Source organism: Catharus ustulatus, chromosome 12 (genome assembly GCF_009819885.2).
Source record: "Catharus ustulatus isolate bCatUst1 chromosome 12, bCatUst1.pri.v2, whole genome shotgun sequence".
NCBI lineage: Eukaryota > Metazoa > Chordata > Aves > Passeriformes > Turdidae > Catharus > Catharus ustulatus.
Genome location: NC_046232.1, coordinates 7,817,275 through 7,830,274, shown reverse-complemented (window position 1 = coordinate 7,830,274; position 13,000 = coordinate 7,817,275). Strand labels below are relative to the sequence as shown.

Genomic DNA, 13,000 nt, shown 5'->3' with positions numbered 1-13,000 from the left:
CTGTTTCCATTATCGATAAAAATTTGATTAAAATTTTGCATAGATATCATTAGATAGAGACCCTCATACCTGCAGATGTTTGGTTGCAGTAAAAAAGTTATGTACAGAAGTTGTAATGAAAAATATGTACCTTTTGGAATTAACAAATTTACATCAACATCTTTCATCACAATTGGTTTTGGTTTTTACATAAACAGAGATGGTCAATAAAGTTTTCTTCTTTCTTTTAACATAATCTTAAAAGTATTTCTGAACAACAAAATAGATAAGAGATAGTGAGTCTAGTAACAACTCATTACAGGGGAACAATCATCCTCTGCTTGTATAAGAATGGGGCCACTGGTGTTTGCACATGTTAAGTCTTGAGATGAAACAAAGTAGCAAAGCTGAACTTCTTTGCTTCCTCCATCAGCTTAGGGTGCTGAAGTCAGACATGGCGCTAGGAAACAAGAGAAAAGGATGCTAAACTTGACAGAGATGACACGAGCCATGCCAGGTCCTGGAAAGAGAATCAAGCCTAACTATAACTTTTTCTTCTCTGTAGGACATTCTTTAGAACACTTTTTTTTTTTTAATAACTCAGAGGCAAAGTTTAATAGATTTTAAGACAAAATAAATTACTATTTCAGAGACTTTTTTTATAGAACAGACAATATAAATGAGAATGTTTTTATTTTAAGAATTTAGTTTTACTTGACCTCAGGGGAAAAAAGTAATTATAAAATGTGCTCAGAGGATGCAATGCCGTTTATACTAAAAAAACAAAATAGGCACAAGCAATGATATGTTAGCAGAATTCAAAAAAGATACTTGTGACAACTTTATCTACATTACAATGTAGCTGATCTTTTTCTTAAATACAGTTTAAAAAAAGTTGATAACATAGCCATGGGCTTTTAGAAAGTGACAGCAACTGGTCATACCTCTTACAGATATTTCATTTTATGCATCAAGATATACACATTAAGATATTCTTAAAGGTGACTCAGAATGCAAAGCCATATTTTAAAGGCAAGTATCAGGATTAATTTAACATCTTTTAACCTTTTTTTTTTTTTTTTAAATTTCAATGCTATAATTTGAAGCCAAGCTTTCACTGACTTCTTTTTGCCTGGGATGAAAGCTGGCCTAATGAGTTCCTGCCCTGCTCCTGCCCGGCTTCATCAGTTGTGCCAGCACGACTTAGCACAGAACTGTGGTGTGAAGCAGGGCAGGTTAAAACCTGGCCTAGTAACAGTTTTATCAGCACAACTGAGAGGTCAAAACTCTGCAGCTTGAGCAATCAAAACTGCAGTAAGGGGTAATGGATTGGATTAGAGGAGATGTGCAGGAACAGCTCCTGCAAGTGGTCTCCATTGCCAAAGGAAACATCCAGAGTAAAAATAGTTCCCAAATTTTTAGCTTCTTTAACTACATTAACATAAATACAAAATGTATTTATAGAATACATAGAATACAAAATGTATTCTAGGAATCCTGCTAGCAGTTGTTCTCCAAGACAAAACCAACAGTGAATCCTTCCCTCACTCTGCTAAATATTTCCCAGTGGCAGTGCAGACAACAGTGTAAGAAAAGTAAACCTACTGACAACAGACTTCATCTTCCCCATTTTTTAAGATGTATAAGCATATATTCATGTTTAAACACACATTTCCTTAAAGGCAGTCCATGGATCCAACACAATGCTGTATGCATAGACTCAAAAAGTGTTGAAACCAGTATTGTAAGGTAAAGCATCAAAATCGTGAACAAGTTCTTTAAAATATTTTAAAATAACATTACAGGCTATATCAAGATATTGCTTTAAAAAGCAACTGCCCATCTAAAACTAAGCATAGCCATGCAAGTTCATTAGGCAGGCACAAATAACCAACAACCTGCAAAAACACAAACCCCTGGAACACTACTATAGTTACTAAAAAAGTGATGAACTAAAAACCTGATACCAGGACGGATTAAAAAATGAGAGCTCACTGCCCAAAACAGCAATAAGCTTCTGATGAAGTAACTTCTTTAGCCTTGAGATGCTTCCAGTTTTAAAAGTACTATTTTAGCCATCTTTATCATGGTACCTAGGTTTAAAAATTAAATTAACTTTATTAAATGCCAGTCATATTTATAACCTCTTTTTTTAAGTTCAGGTTTAAAAGTACTCATATAGAAACAAAAAAAAATTATATAACATGAATAAATGTTTTAAGGAGTCTAACAGCTGTAGTGAAAACAGCAGAATGGTCTGCAGAAGAGCACCATAAGGATGGACAGAATTGGCACTACAGAAAATCATGGTAGATGCAGCCACAATAAGACTTAAGAGTTATTGAAAATCCAGTTATCACTTCAAAGAGGAATTTCTTTTCCACTGTCCAGCTCGAGTGAGTCTTCCAATACTCAAAACTTCTTTGGATTGGCTTAAAATCAAGTAACTAAAATGAAATTGGTAGTGAGCTTAAAGAGTGAGGACATTTACATTAACAAGAAATTTTTCAGACTAATCTTATCACCTTTTCATAATAGAAACACAGAATATTCTGAGTTGGAAGGGTCCCACAAAGGTCACAGTGTCCAACTCTTAGTCCTGCATATGACATCCCCAATAACTGACAAAACTCTTCAGGAACTGTAAGGTTTGGTGCTGTAACCACTTCCCTTATAAGCCTACTCTAGTGCCCAACCACTCTCTGAGTGAACAATTTTTTGCCAGTATCCAACCTAAATCTCCCCTGACACAACTTCAAACCCTTCCCTTGGGTCCTGTCTCTAATCACCATAGAAATCAGTGTCTGCCCCTCCTCTTACCCTCATGAGGCTCCCCTCAGTCTCCTCTTCTCTAGGCTGAGCAGACCAAGTGACCATCCACTCCTTGTACGGCTATCATCTGTTACTCAAGTAATTTTTCTCCCACTTCCAATAGCTGCATTTCAAATGCCCAGAGAAATTACCTAATTTACAACACAGATCATACGACGGACTACAGTGTTGCTTTTCTCAGACAATGTCCCATACAGGCACATAACTGTCCACCACCTTAGTTGATGAAGAGTGTGCAATCCACAGCTCCACCAGGACTGGGAACAACTGGGTTTTAATTGAGGGTTGCATTTGCTTATTAGCAAAGAAATAATGACCAAGCTAAAAGTACACCTAAAAATTTTAAAAAACCAAAGTGTAAACCAACTTTCCTCAAACACAAACCTCAGCAGACAACGCTGCCCTCTGTGCCATGAGAAAGCACAAGCTCCGCCTAGGGAAGGGCAACATCGGCGGTGCCAGCCCGCCAGCAGCTCACGCCGCCGAGCCGCGGTGGTGCCAGGCCGTGGGAGCAGCCGAGTCCCGAGGGCAGCGGAACAGCTGCCGCTCCAGCCTGACCGCCCCACGTCCCGCCCCCCGCGCCGGGTGAGCGCCCGCACTCGGCTCCGGCTGCGGGCTCCGCTTTGGGCGAGGCCCGCACGGCAGAACGGGGCCGGCGGGGAGGAGGCCGAGCCGAGCCGAGCCGCCAGCACCGCTCTTGCTGTTAACGCCCGGGGCCCATGGAGGGCCCCACGCGGCCAACGGCGGGCGGAGCGAACCCTGCCCGGGCCGCCCTCGAGGGCAGAACCGTCCGGTGCCAGCGGGGCCCGCGGGCGGCTCACGGGAGCTCTCACAGCTCGGGGGCCCCGCTCGGGGACGCCAGGCCGCGCTCCGACCTAAGATGGCGCCGGTCTCGCCAGCGACAATCCCCCCTCGCCCGTGCCCGCCAAGTGCCGCTCCCGCCGCCCGGGGAGCGCGGCAGGGCGGCCGGGGGCATGGAGCGGCCTGACCTTACCGTGCTGCGCGTCCGTAAGGGCCGCGGCAGGGCCGCTGCTCCCTGCCGCCCGGGCCGGCGGGGGATGGGGCAGCGCCGCCTGAGGCGCCTCGCTCACCTCACCGGGGCGCGGCGCCACCTCAGCGCCGCTGCCGCCGCCGCCGGGGGAACGCGGGCGGGAGGCGGGGGCGGCCGCGGCCCCGCGCGCTGCCTGACGGGAACCACGGGTCGGACACATCGCGGAGCCCGCGATCGGGGCGGGGCCGGGCCGGGGCGGGGCCGGCGCCATGTGCTGGGCCTCACACCCCGGGTCGGCCCGGCCGCCATGTGGTGGGCCTCAGAGCCCCGGTAGCGGGAGCTGCTGCTGGGTTTGGGCCTCGTGACCCGGTACTGCACTGCTGCCCTGGGCCAGGCCTCATGCTCAGCAGCCCCTGTCCAGCCTTGCACTGCCCGCTCACTGCTTTGGTGCGGGCACACAGGGCCACTGCCATGCTGTTAAGAGAAACCAGCCAGTATCAACAGAGGCTGGGGACTGAACGGATCCAGAGCAGCCCTGCCAAGAAGGGCTTGGAAGTGCTGGTGAATTCAAGGCTAAACTTGAGCCATCAATGTGCACTTAGAATCCAGAAAGCCAGATATGGCCTCGGCTGCATCCAAAGTGTGGGCAGCACGGGGCGGGGGATGCTGCCCCTCCACTGTAGTGAGGCTCCACCTTGAGTACTGCATCTATTTTGGGGGATGCCATCACAGGAAGGACATTGACCTGTTGGAGCAAGTCCAGAGAAAGCCACCAAATTGGACCAGGGGTATGGAGACCTCTCCTTTGAGGAAAGGCTTGAGAGAATTGGGGTTGTTCAGCCTGGAAACAAGATTCCAGAGTAACCTAATTACAGCCTTTCAGTACATGAAGAGAACTTATGGGAAAGATGGGGCAAACTATTTATCATGAGCATGCAGTGACAGGGCAAGGGGGAATAGGTTCAAATTAAAAGAGAGTAGGTTTGGTTTAGATTGTAGGTTTGGATTGGATATAAGGGAAAAAATTCTTTACTGTGAGGGTAGTGAAGCTTTGGAACCAGGGAAATTGTGGCTGTCCCATCTCTGGACGTGTTCAAAGCCAGGCTAGATGGGGCTCTGAGCAACTTGGGCTCATTTTACGTGTCCCTGCTCACAGCAAGAGGTTTGGAACTAGATGATCTTTAAGATCCCTTCCAACCCAAACCATTCTGAGATTGTATGCTCCCCTACCTAGGAGCCACTCTGGCTGTCACATTCACACCACTTGAGCTAGGACCGAAGCCTCTTTGCAGCTGCACTCCTCACACAGACCAGATTTCCTTTCCAGCTTACAGATTTTACATAGCAATGTTTCAGATGTCCCGATCCTTAAAATACTTCAATCATGGTATTGTAACTAAATCATAAAATAGCAGCTCGAGCAGGGTACCTCTCAGGAGGGACCCTGGGTTTTTATACCCTTACAGGGTATAAAAAGGCCATGAAAGACTGGGGTCGTTGGCTCCCGCCACATCTGTGCATATCCCTCACCTGGCCAGGCACACGTCCTCGGGCTTGCAAAGGATTGTCCGTTCATGGCTTCTCACCGGAGCTCTCCTGCCCACCCAGAGCTGAGCCTGCAGCTCGAACTGCAGCTGCCCCCGGAGCTGCCAGCACTGAACGGGCTCTTCAAAAACGCGTCCCGGTCGCGGATGCGCCGCAGGACCCAGCACGATCCCCCTCTGCGGGACTCTGGGCGCAGGCCCGCCTCGCTGAGAGCCGGCGGTGCCGCCCCGGGGCAGCCCGGGAGGGCGGGCAGGCCTTTCCTGCGGGGCGAGCAGGCCTTTCCTGCGGGCGAGCTCAGGAGGGCGGGCAGGCCTTTCCCGCAGGTCAGCCTTGGGGACGGGCAGGCCTTTCCCGCGGGGCAGCCATGGGCACGGGCAGGCCTTTCCCGCAGGTCAGCCATGGGGACGGGCAGGCCTTTCCCGCAGGTCAGCCTTGGGGACGGGCAGGCCTTTCCTGCGGGGGAGCCATGGGCACGGGCAGGCCTTTCCCGTGGGGGAGCCATGGGCACGGGCAGGCCTTTCCTATGTGTCAGCCATGGGGACGGGCAGGCCTTTCCCGCAGGTCAGCCTTGGGGACGGGCAGGCCTTTCCTTTGGGGGAGCCATGGGCACGGGCAGGCCTTTCCCGCGGAGCAGCCATGGGCACGGGCAGGCCTTTCCCGCGGGGCAGCCATGGGCACGGGCAGGCCTTTCCTGCGGGGGAGCCTTGGGGACGGGCAAGCCTTTCCTGCGGGGGAGCCCAGGAGGGCGGGCAGGCCTTTCCCGCAGGTCAGCCTTGGGGACGGGCAGGCCTTTCCTATGTGTCAGCCATGGGCACGGGCAGGCCTTTCCCGCGGGGCAGCCATGGGCACGGGCAGGCCTTTCCCGCGGGGCAGCCATGGGCACGGGCAGGCCTTTCCCACGGGGCAGCCGAGCGGCAGCGCACGGAACTCCCCACAGCCTTGGGACAGCTGTACCCAGAGCTGACATCGAATACAGACAGCGGAGAATACAGTACACAGCGTACTGGTGCAGTCAGTGGAGCAGCACGGATAATAATGCTGTTCAGAGTGAAGATTCGTTGTGCACCTGTGTTCTCATTTATCTGCTGGGTTAAATATCAGTCAAATACATGGTCAACTCTTCTAAAGCTTTATTGAGTAAAACATTCCCCTTACTTTCAGTGGGATGTGGCAGAACTTCTGGATGTGGCCTTACCCGGGCAATGGTATCACAGTTGCTGCAGGAAACAGCCCTGGAGCACAGCGCGCCAAGAGCTGTGGTTTCACTCGCCTGAGAATTTGCATATGAAAATTTCTGCATCGAAAGGTGACAAAGTAATGCAGTTTTCTCATGCCTTTTTGTCTATAGTGCAGTCTCACCTTGGCCAACAACTAAGAATGCTCCCAAGTTTGATTTTGGTTTGGGTTTTTTTTTCAGTTTTTCTGTCCATTATACACTAATTAAAAAAACCCAAAAAGTACAAAAAACCCCCAACCAACCAATTGACCAACCAACCCAGCAAAACTTTTTTAAAAAACAAACAAAAATCGAAAGCAAAACAGAAACACACCAAACACAAAAACAAAACCAATAACTGACAAAAACAAAACCACCCCAAAAATACGCAAACAAACAAAAAACCCCAAAATATGATCCTTTAGTAAAATATGAAAATATTTCTGGTGATTTTTGAAGATAAATAATAGGAAAATACTTAAACTTATCATTTATATGTCAACTTTTTCAGCCTATACTTCTCACAACTTATTGTTGTACTATCTGCCACAGCTGCCTTTTCTCTCGCGAATATGGGTATATTTTCAGATGAATGAGTGAAGTGTACTTCTCCTTGTGAGCTTAAGCGCTAAGAATTTGAGTACTGTGTTTATCCTGGAAAATATTCTATTCATTTTAACTAATATCTTTAGCCTTGAGATGCTTCCAGAGTAGTTTGGAACCTTAGAGAAGTGAAGGAAAAAAACTCATTAGTAATTAAATAATTGCTGCTTAGTGATTATGTCATTAAATCATTTGGTTATTATAGTTTAGTAGTTAAACAATTACTAAGCTGTGCCCTTCTGCCAAAGAAGGATGAAAAAAGAGAGAAATATTCTTAATATTAGGCAGAAAATGGAGCAAAAGGATTGGAGCCAGAGTGGAACTTATTCTGAGCAGAAGTGACTGGGAAATAGTCCATTTACTTGAAACACGTATTTTCAACTACTAATTTACCTCCTGAGAAAGCATTGCAGGTGTTTATGTTCCTTCCAGAGCAAGATAATGTAAAGATTACAAGGTAAAACGTTGAAAAATTGTGAAATAACAACCCCACAATCCACACTGTACATTTTTGTAATTAAATTAGTGTGTTCCAATGGTGCACAATTGCATACTGTCTGTTCTGCAAAGCCCTTAGTCTTTGGACAAATGGGTGTGAATGTCTCAGACCATTCCACAAAGGCATAGAAGCAAACCAGAGTTTATCAAGTGAGAATTAATCATCATTCATAACTCTAAAACACAAATTAATAAAGGAGAGGAAATAATCCTCATAATTACAAAAGAATTACTGGGAAAACTGCAAACATATGATATACTCTGAAGAAAAACTTAGCAGAAGTTGAAAGGGGAGAACAGTTGAATTTCATGCAGTTGGGCAGCATTCATGTACTGTTGACTGTAGCAATACAGCTAAGCTTGAAAGTTAACTAGTCTGAATTACTTCATCTGTTATTACAGTCTACTGGCCTGGGACTCAGTTGCTAAAGAGACATTCCTTTGCCTGTAGAGAGGTAATGACAGCAATCTCTCATCAGTTTCCGAGTTTTGCCTTGAAAAGCACAATCTGTGCCAGAGAAATTGATAGATTGCCATATCCCTCAATGGTCCAAACTGCTTCTATTGCTTGTTGCAGGTTAAAAAAATTGAGGGAAGCACTACTAAAATACTGTGACAAATACACCTAATGATGATTTTAAAATTATTTTTATTTTAAACTCTACTAAACTCCATGTTGTGTTAGTCACTATTTGAATGTGATCTGGGAATCAAAGGACATCTAGTCCTGGTTTTCTATGTCAGTGAAACACCTGGAGCTGAGTGGGGAGGACTTGCTCATTAGCACTGAAGTTTGGGTTTGTTTAATATTGTTTATTATTCTTTGAGGCACTAGACACAGATAGCAAGTACCAACCCGTATGAAATTGCAACTGGAGCTGCTGCCAAAGCTTCATTAGAATAGATATGTTCAGATGGGAAGCCTGTAACTATGAATGCACAAACAGATACTAAGTGAACATCTGCAACACAAACATTATTCAACACATGTATGGTTTACTCATTTATTCCATAAGGTACACTTGTAAAATTGATTGCATTTAGTCTGCTGTGGTTTGTTCTTACAGTATCATACCTTCAGGAATTTGGCACAAGTATAAACACTGAGGGGTGATCTAATGTGTTTATAACGTTATTTTGTAATGCTTGTTAGGCACATATAACATGTTTATAGTGTCCTTTTCAAGACAATATGAAAAGTCTCAAGTATGCAACTCTGAAGAAAGCATTGGCTTCCAGTCTTTAAAAGTCTGCTTCTGTAAAGGAAGAAAAAAACCCCAACTCAAACCATAATTTGCCTTTTAAACACTTCCAACATATCATTATGCAGAATAATAATAAAAAATTAGCATCTAGGAGAGCTAGTGTCTCATCAGTGTGTATGTTTTTCTCCTGTCAACATTACCCTAACTCACCAGAGGAAAACACAGTCTAAACTGCTTGAAATTACAAGGAATGTATGAATTGAATGAGCTGTATCAGAGTGAAAATGGCTACAAAGCCATCTGTATTACAAATCCAGTTTGTTCATTTGGAAGCAAAAGAAAAATACTTCTTTTTTTTTTCCCAGCAGTTTTTTATGGCAGCTTCAGGTTAAAAGAAGTTCAGTAGATTAACGAAGAAATGAGCCTTGAGATAATTTAGCTTTTATTTAAGAAATTGCTCTTGGAAAAATGATGCTATGTACATCCACTTATTGCAACTGCTCACCCAGTTCTCAGAGCAGACACACAGAGCACGCACCTTTTCTATTGGATTTTTATCCTTCCTGTTCAAAGAAATTCAATCCAAAATGTCTCCTGCTGTATGTAATCCACATAGTAAAGAAAATCCAGACTGCTATTTGGTTTAGCCTCTGCATCCACTTCTACTCAATTAGTAATTCAGTAGTAAAGAACATTGTTCCACTGAGTTAATGCCAGACTGTTATATTGACAGAAGTCTTAAATAGCATAACACCAATTCAACAAAAGACCTAGAGATTTTGTTGAAAAATTACTCTACTGAGTAAAGTTTACAGTCAATTTACTGCGTTTAAAAAAAAGGTGAGTAATATATATTTATTGGAGCAATTATCTTATTGACAGCAATTGTCATACTGACAGTAGCTATACTGCAAGAATCCTTCCATTGGATTGCTTTCCCTCTCTCTCAAACCTTGTCAGAGAAAGAAAGGGTGTTGTCTGTTATTTTGCCAAGATAATGTAGTTCATTAAAATATGGTGAACAGATATTCAACAGCATGCGCCCTTGTTAACAGAAAGTGAAAATTTCTTCTATGATGCTTCCTTTTCTTGTGATTTGTAAAATTAATTAACTCATGTAAAATGTTAACCATTGCTCACATAGGCTTTCACAAGCAAACCACATTCTTTTAAGCAGACAAAAAGAGGATAATTCCTGAAAAGGGAAAGGACAGGAGAGGGAAAGGGAAAAGGACAACTAAAAAAAGTGAATTAAAACTTGTAGAAGTATACTGTGCCTGCCAATGCAGCTTTTAAAATATTGCAGATAGTACTGGAAGTGATAAATGATGCTTCTGCTTTGAAATCATAATAGCTCACATTGTCTCACAGTGAGTTGCTATTGGAACAAATTTTGAAAATACCTGGAGAATAAATGTAGAAACACATTACTCAACTTCTAAACAAAATTTTCTCATCATCCAAAACCCCCAGATTTATAGTAAGCAATTAAAAAAAAGAAAGTCTGTTACATGTAATATTCCTTTAGCCCAATATTGTCCAAAATTTCTGCTGAGGTATCAGCAACTCTGGATCAATCATTGTAAGAAAAAATTGACATACCTTTAGATTGTTAAATTTCTTTATGATCTTTAAAAGTAATCATGTGTTTGCTTAGTAGTTTCTGTTAATAAAACTAGAACTGAAGCTAATTTCTTGGCATTATCATCACATCTGTAAAACTTGTACATAAATTCTGAGAAAGTCTGCGCCAATAATGGATTTTTAGTTATCAGACTGGCTGCCAAACTGAAAGGAAAGAAAATATTAGGATAACAAAACAATGGGAATTGCTGTCTTATCTGGTAGCCAATCAGTTACAGTCTATAAGGGTTCACGTCTTATTTTTCGTAGTCTCAGCACTTTCCACAGGTCTAGTCTAACCAGAGTTTTGCAGGGTATTTCGAATGTTTCACTTTAAGAAGGTTAAATGTCTATCTGAACAGGGATTAAAAGTCTAGGATGTCCCATCTCCCCAGTTTGTGGTTTAAGTATCAGACTTGAGTCATTCTGACTCAGTGAACACTTAGATGAAACATAACAAAGAGGTTTATTTCAAAATCCCTTTTAAAAATCTCCTCAGACAGGCATGGGTCTTCTCTGTCTAGTGCCTTGTCCCAGATGAATGCATTAGTGACTGGACTTTTGGATGAAAGGTGGCATCACCTCCAGTTGCCTTGCTTTCAAATCTGGCCAATTATATCCTGGGGTTTTGCATTAATGCTGCTTTTTGAAGTTTAGGAACCAACACAAGAAAGTATTGCCCTCTTAAGTACTTTGCTTATTTCATTTTACTACTGTACCATTACCTTTGTTTGAATAGGGTTTTTTTTGCCAGGCTCTACTGAGAACAGTCTGTAGAAGATAAACATTTTTCAGTTTTAGAAACTTCCTCTGTAGCACATGAATGATAACTTTAGAACAGTAGAATTATACATTTTTAAGAACCATATTAAAAAAAAAATTATGCTGTTTTGTTTGGGTTTTCTATTTATAAAGCTGTCCAACAGGCCTCATATCTACACAATTTCCTTTTTGCCTCAGTGTTCAGCAGTCAACTTGTTTATCTTTATTTCAGGCTCCCTTCTTTAGGCATACAGTGTTTTTAGAAGTTTTTATATTCTTCAAGAAAACCTACAAAACGAAGTTGTAAGCAGCAACTCTAAAACAAAGTTGATATTATCAAGGCTCTTCATCATCTTCAGGTTCTTGAATATTTGGTGCTCAAATAAAATTTAACCAGTTTTTAGTTCCCTTGCCAAGGTACAAAGCAAGAATGCATGCATCCTAGCTGGGCTACATGTGTCTGACAGCCTAGAGTGGCTTGTACTTCAGTCAAAATGCAAAATACATCTGATTGTGTCTTGGTTTGAAAGACAGGTGTCTGCTAAGGAAGGCAAGAGCCTCTTTTGAAATGGAAAATGTAAACCCCCTCCTTCCAAATTATTATAATTTTGAAATTGAGGAGCTCTCAGGCAAAGATATGGGAATAGGAATAACAGTTCTTTATTAGGAAAACTAAAATAAAAATACAGTAAAACACTGACAGAGTCAGAATACAAGCTGACACCCCGTCAGGCCGGGTGTTGGGAGCAGTCCCATTAAATGGTGGCTGCAGTCCTGGAGTGACAGATGTGGTTCTATTGAAGCAGTGCTCCTGTAGAAGGGTGCAGTTTTCCTTTGAAGGTCTAGTGATGGTGTGGAAGGGTCTGGTTTTCCTCTGGGAATTCAGTGGGAAAAGGCTGCTCTTTTGTTCCAAATCTCAGATTTTATCTTGGTAGGAAAGGCTTGGCTGCTCCCCCTGGGTGGAGCATTTCACGATGGAATGATGTAAGTGAAATGCAGTGAGATTCGATGACCCATTAACAGAAGATATCTCCCTGGAGGAAGGCTAGGTCATGGAAGAGATAAAGAAAACTGCCCCACCTGGCTTTAACAGCTAGCCATTAACAGAGGATATGCCCCCGGGAGTTATGAGGGATGGGTCATGGAAGAGACAAAGAACACTGCCTCACCTGGTTTTGACAGCTGGTGATAGAATACATACTGCTGGTTACATCTTGCATTGCAACCTAAGACAGAATGTCATTGTGATATACGACTCATTGGTGTCAATGTTGACTCAACTCAGTCATTTGCTGGGGAATATCTCAGGTGTTCCAAAAGCTTGATTGAAAATCTTACTTGTCACGTAGAAGCATAGAGGATGGGTCAAAAATTCATGTAAAGAATATAATTCGTTATTTACTCCTGTGCATTTGAGTAGTAGGAATAACATGATACTAAATTTGATAGGATTGTCTACAAAAAATTATTTTTTAAATGTCATTTCTAAAAGAGTAAACTTTCATTTGGCTTCTAGAGGTATTTGGTCTAGTTTACTAAGGAAAGGAGATTTGTGCAACCATAGTGCACATGCTCTGTTAATAGGTTTTGAGCACATAGGCTGATGTGACACAAATTTGATAAATGAGTAGATACTCCTTTAAAGTGATTAAGAACTTCAAATTTTTTGTTAAAGAAAATACCCAGGATAGGAACTTAAAAAGAAGAGATGCTCATTTTCTCCAGAAGTCTGAGAAATGCCAGAAG

General features: G+C 43.2%; 1 protein-coding gene across 5 annotated transcripts in view; it reads right to left on the bottom strand.

Moving 5' to 3' along the window:
• ZNF280D (zinc finger protein 280D) overlaps positions 1-3,923 on the bottom strand; it is a 48,629-nt gene extending 44,706 nt beyond the window's left edge. For 4 of the 5 annotated variants that reach the window (XR_004419133.1, XM_033070409.1, XM_033070412.1 and 1 more), the window contains exon 1: positions 3,806-3,896. The gene's annotated coding sequence lies outside the window, so the exon portion shown is untranslated. The other variant, XM_033070410.2, reaches the window with a different exon arrangement.
• Positions 3,924-13,000: the final 9,077 nt, after the last annotated feature.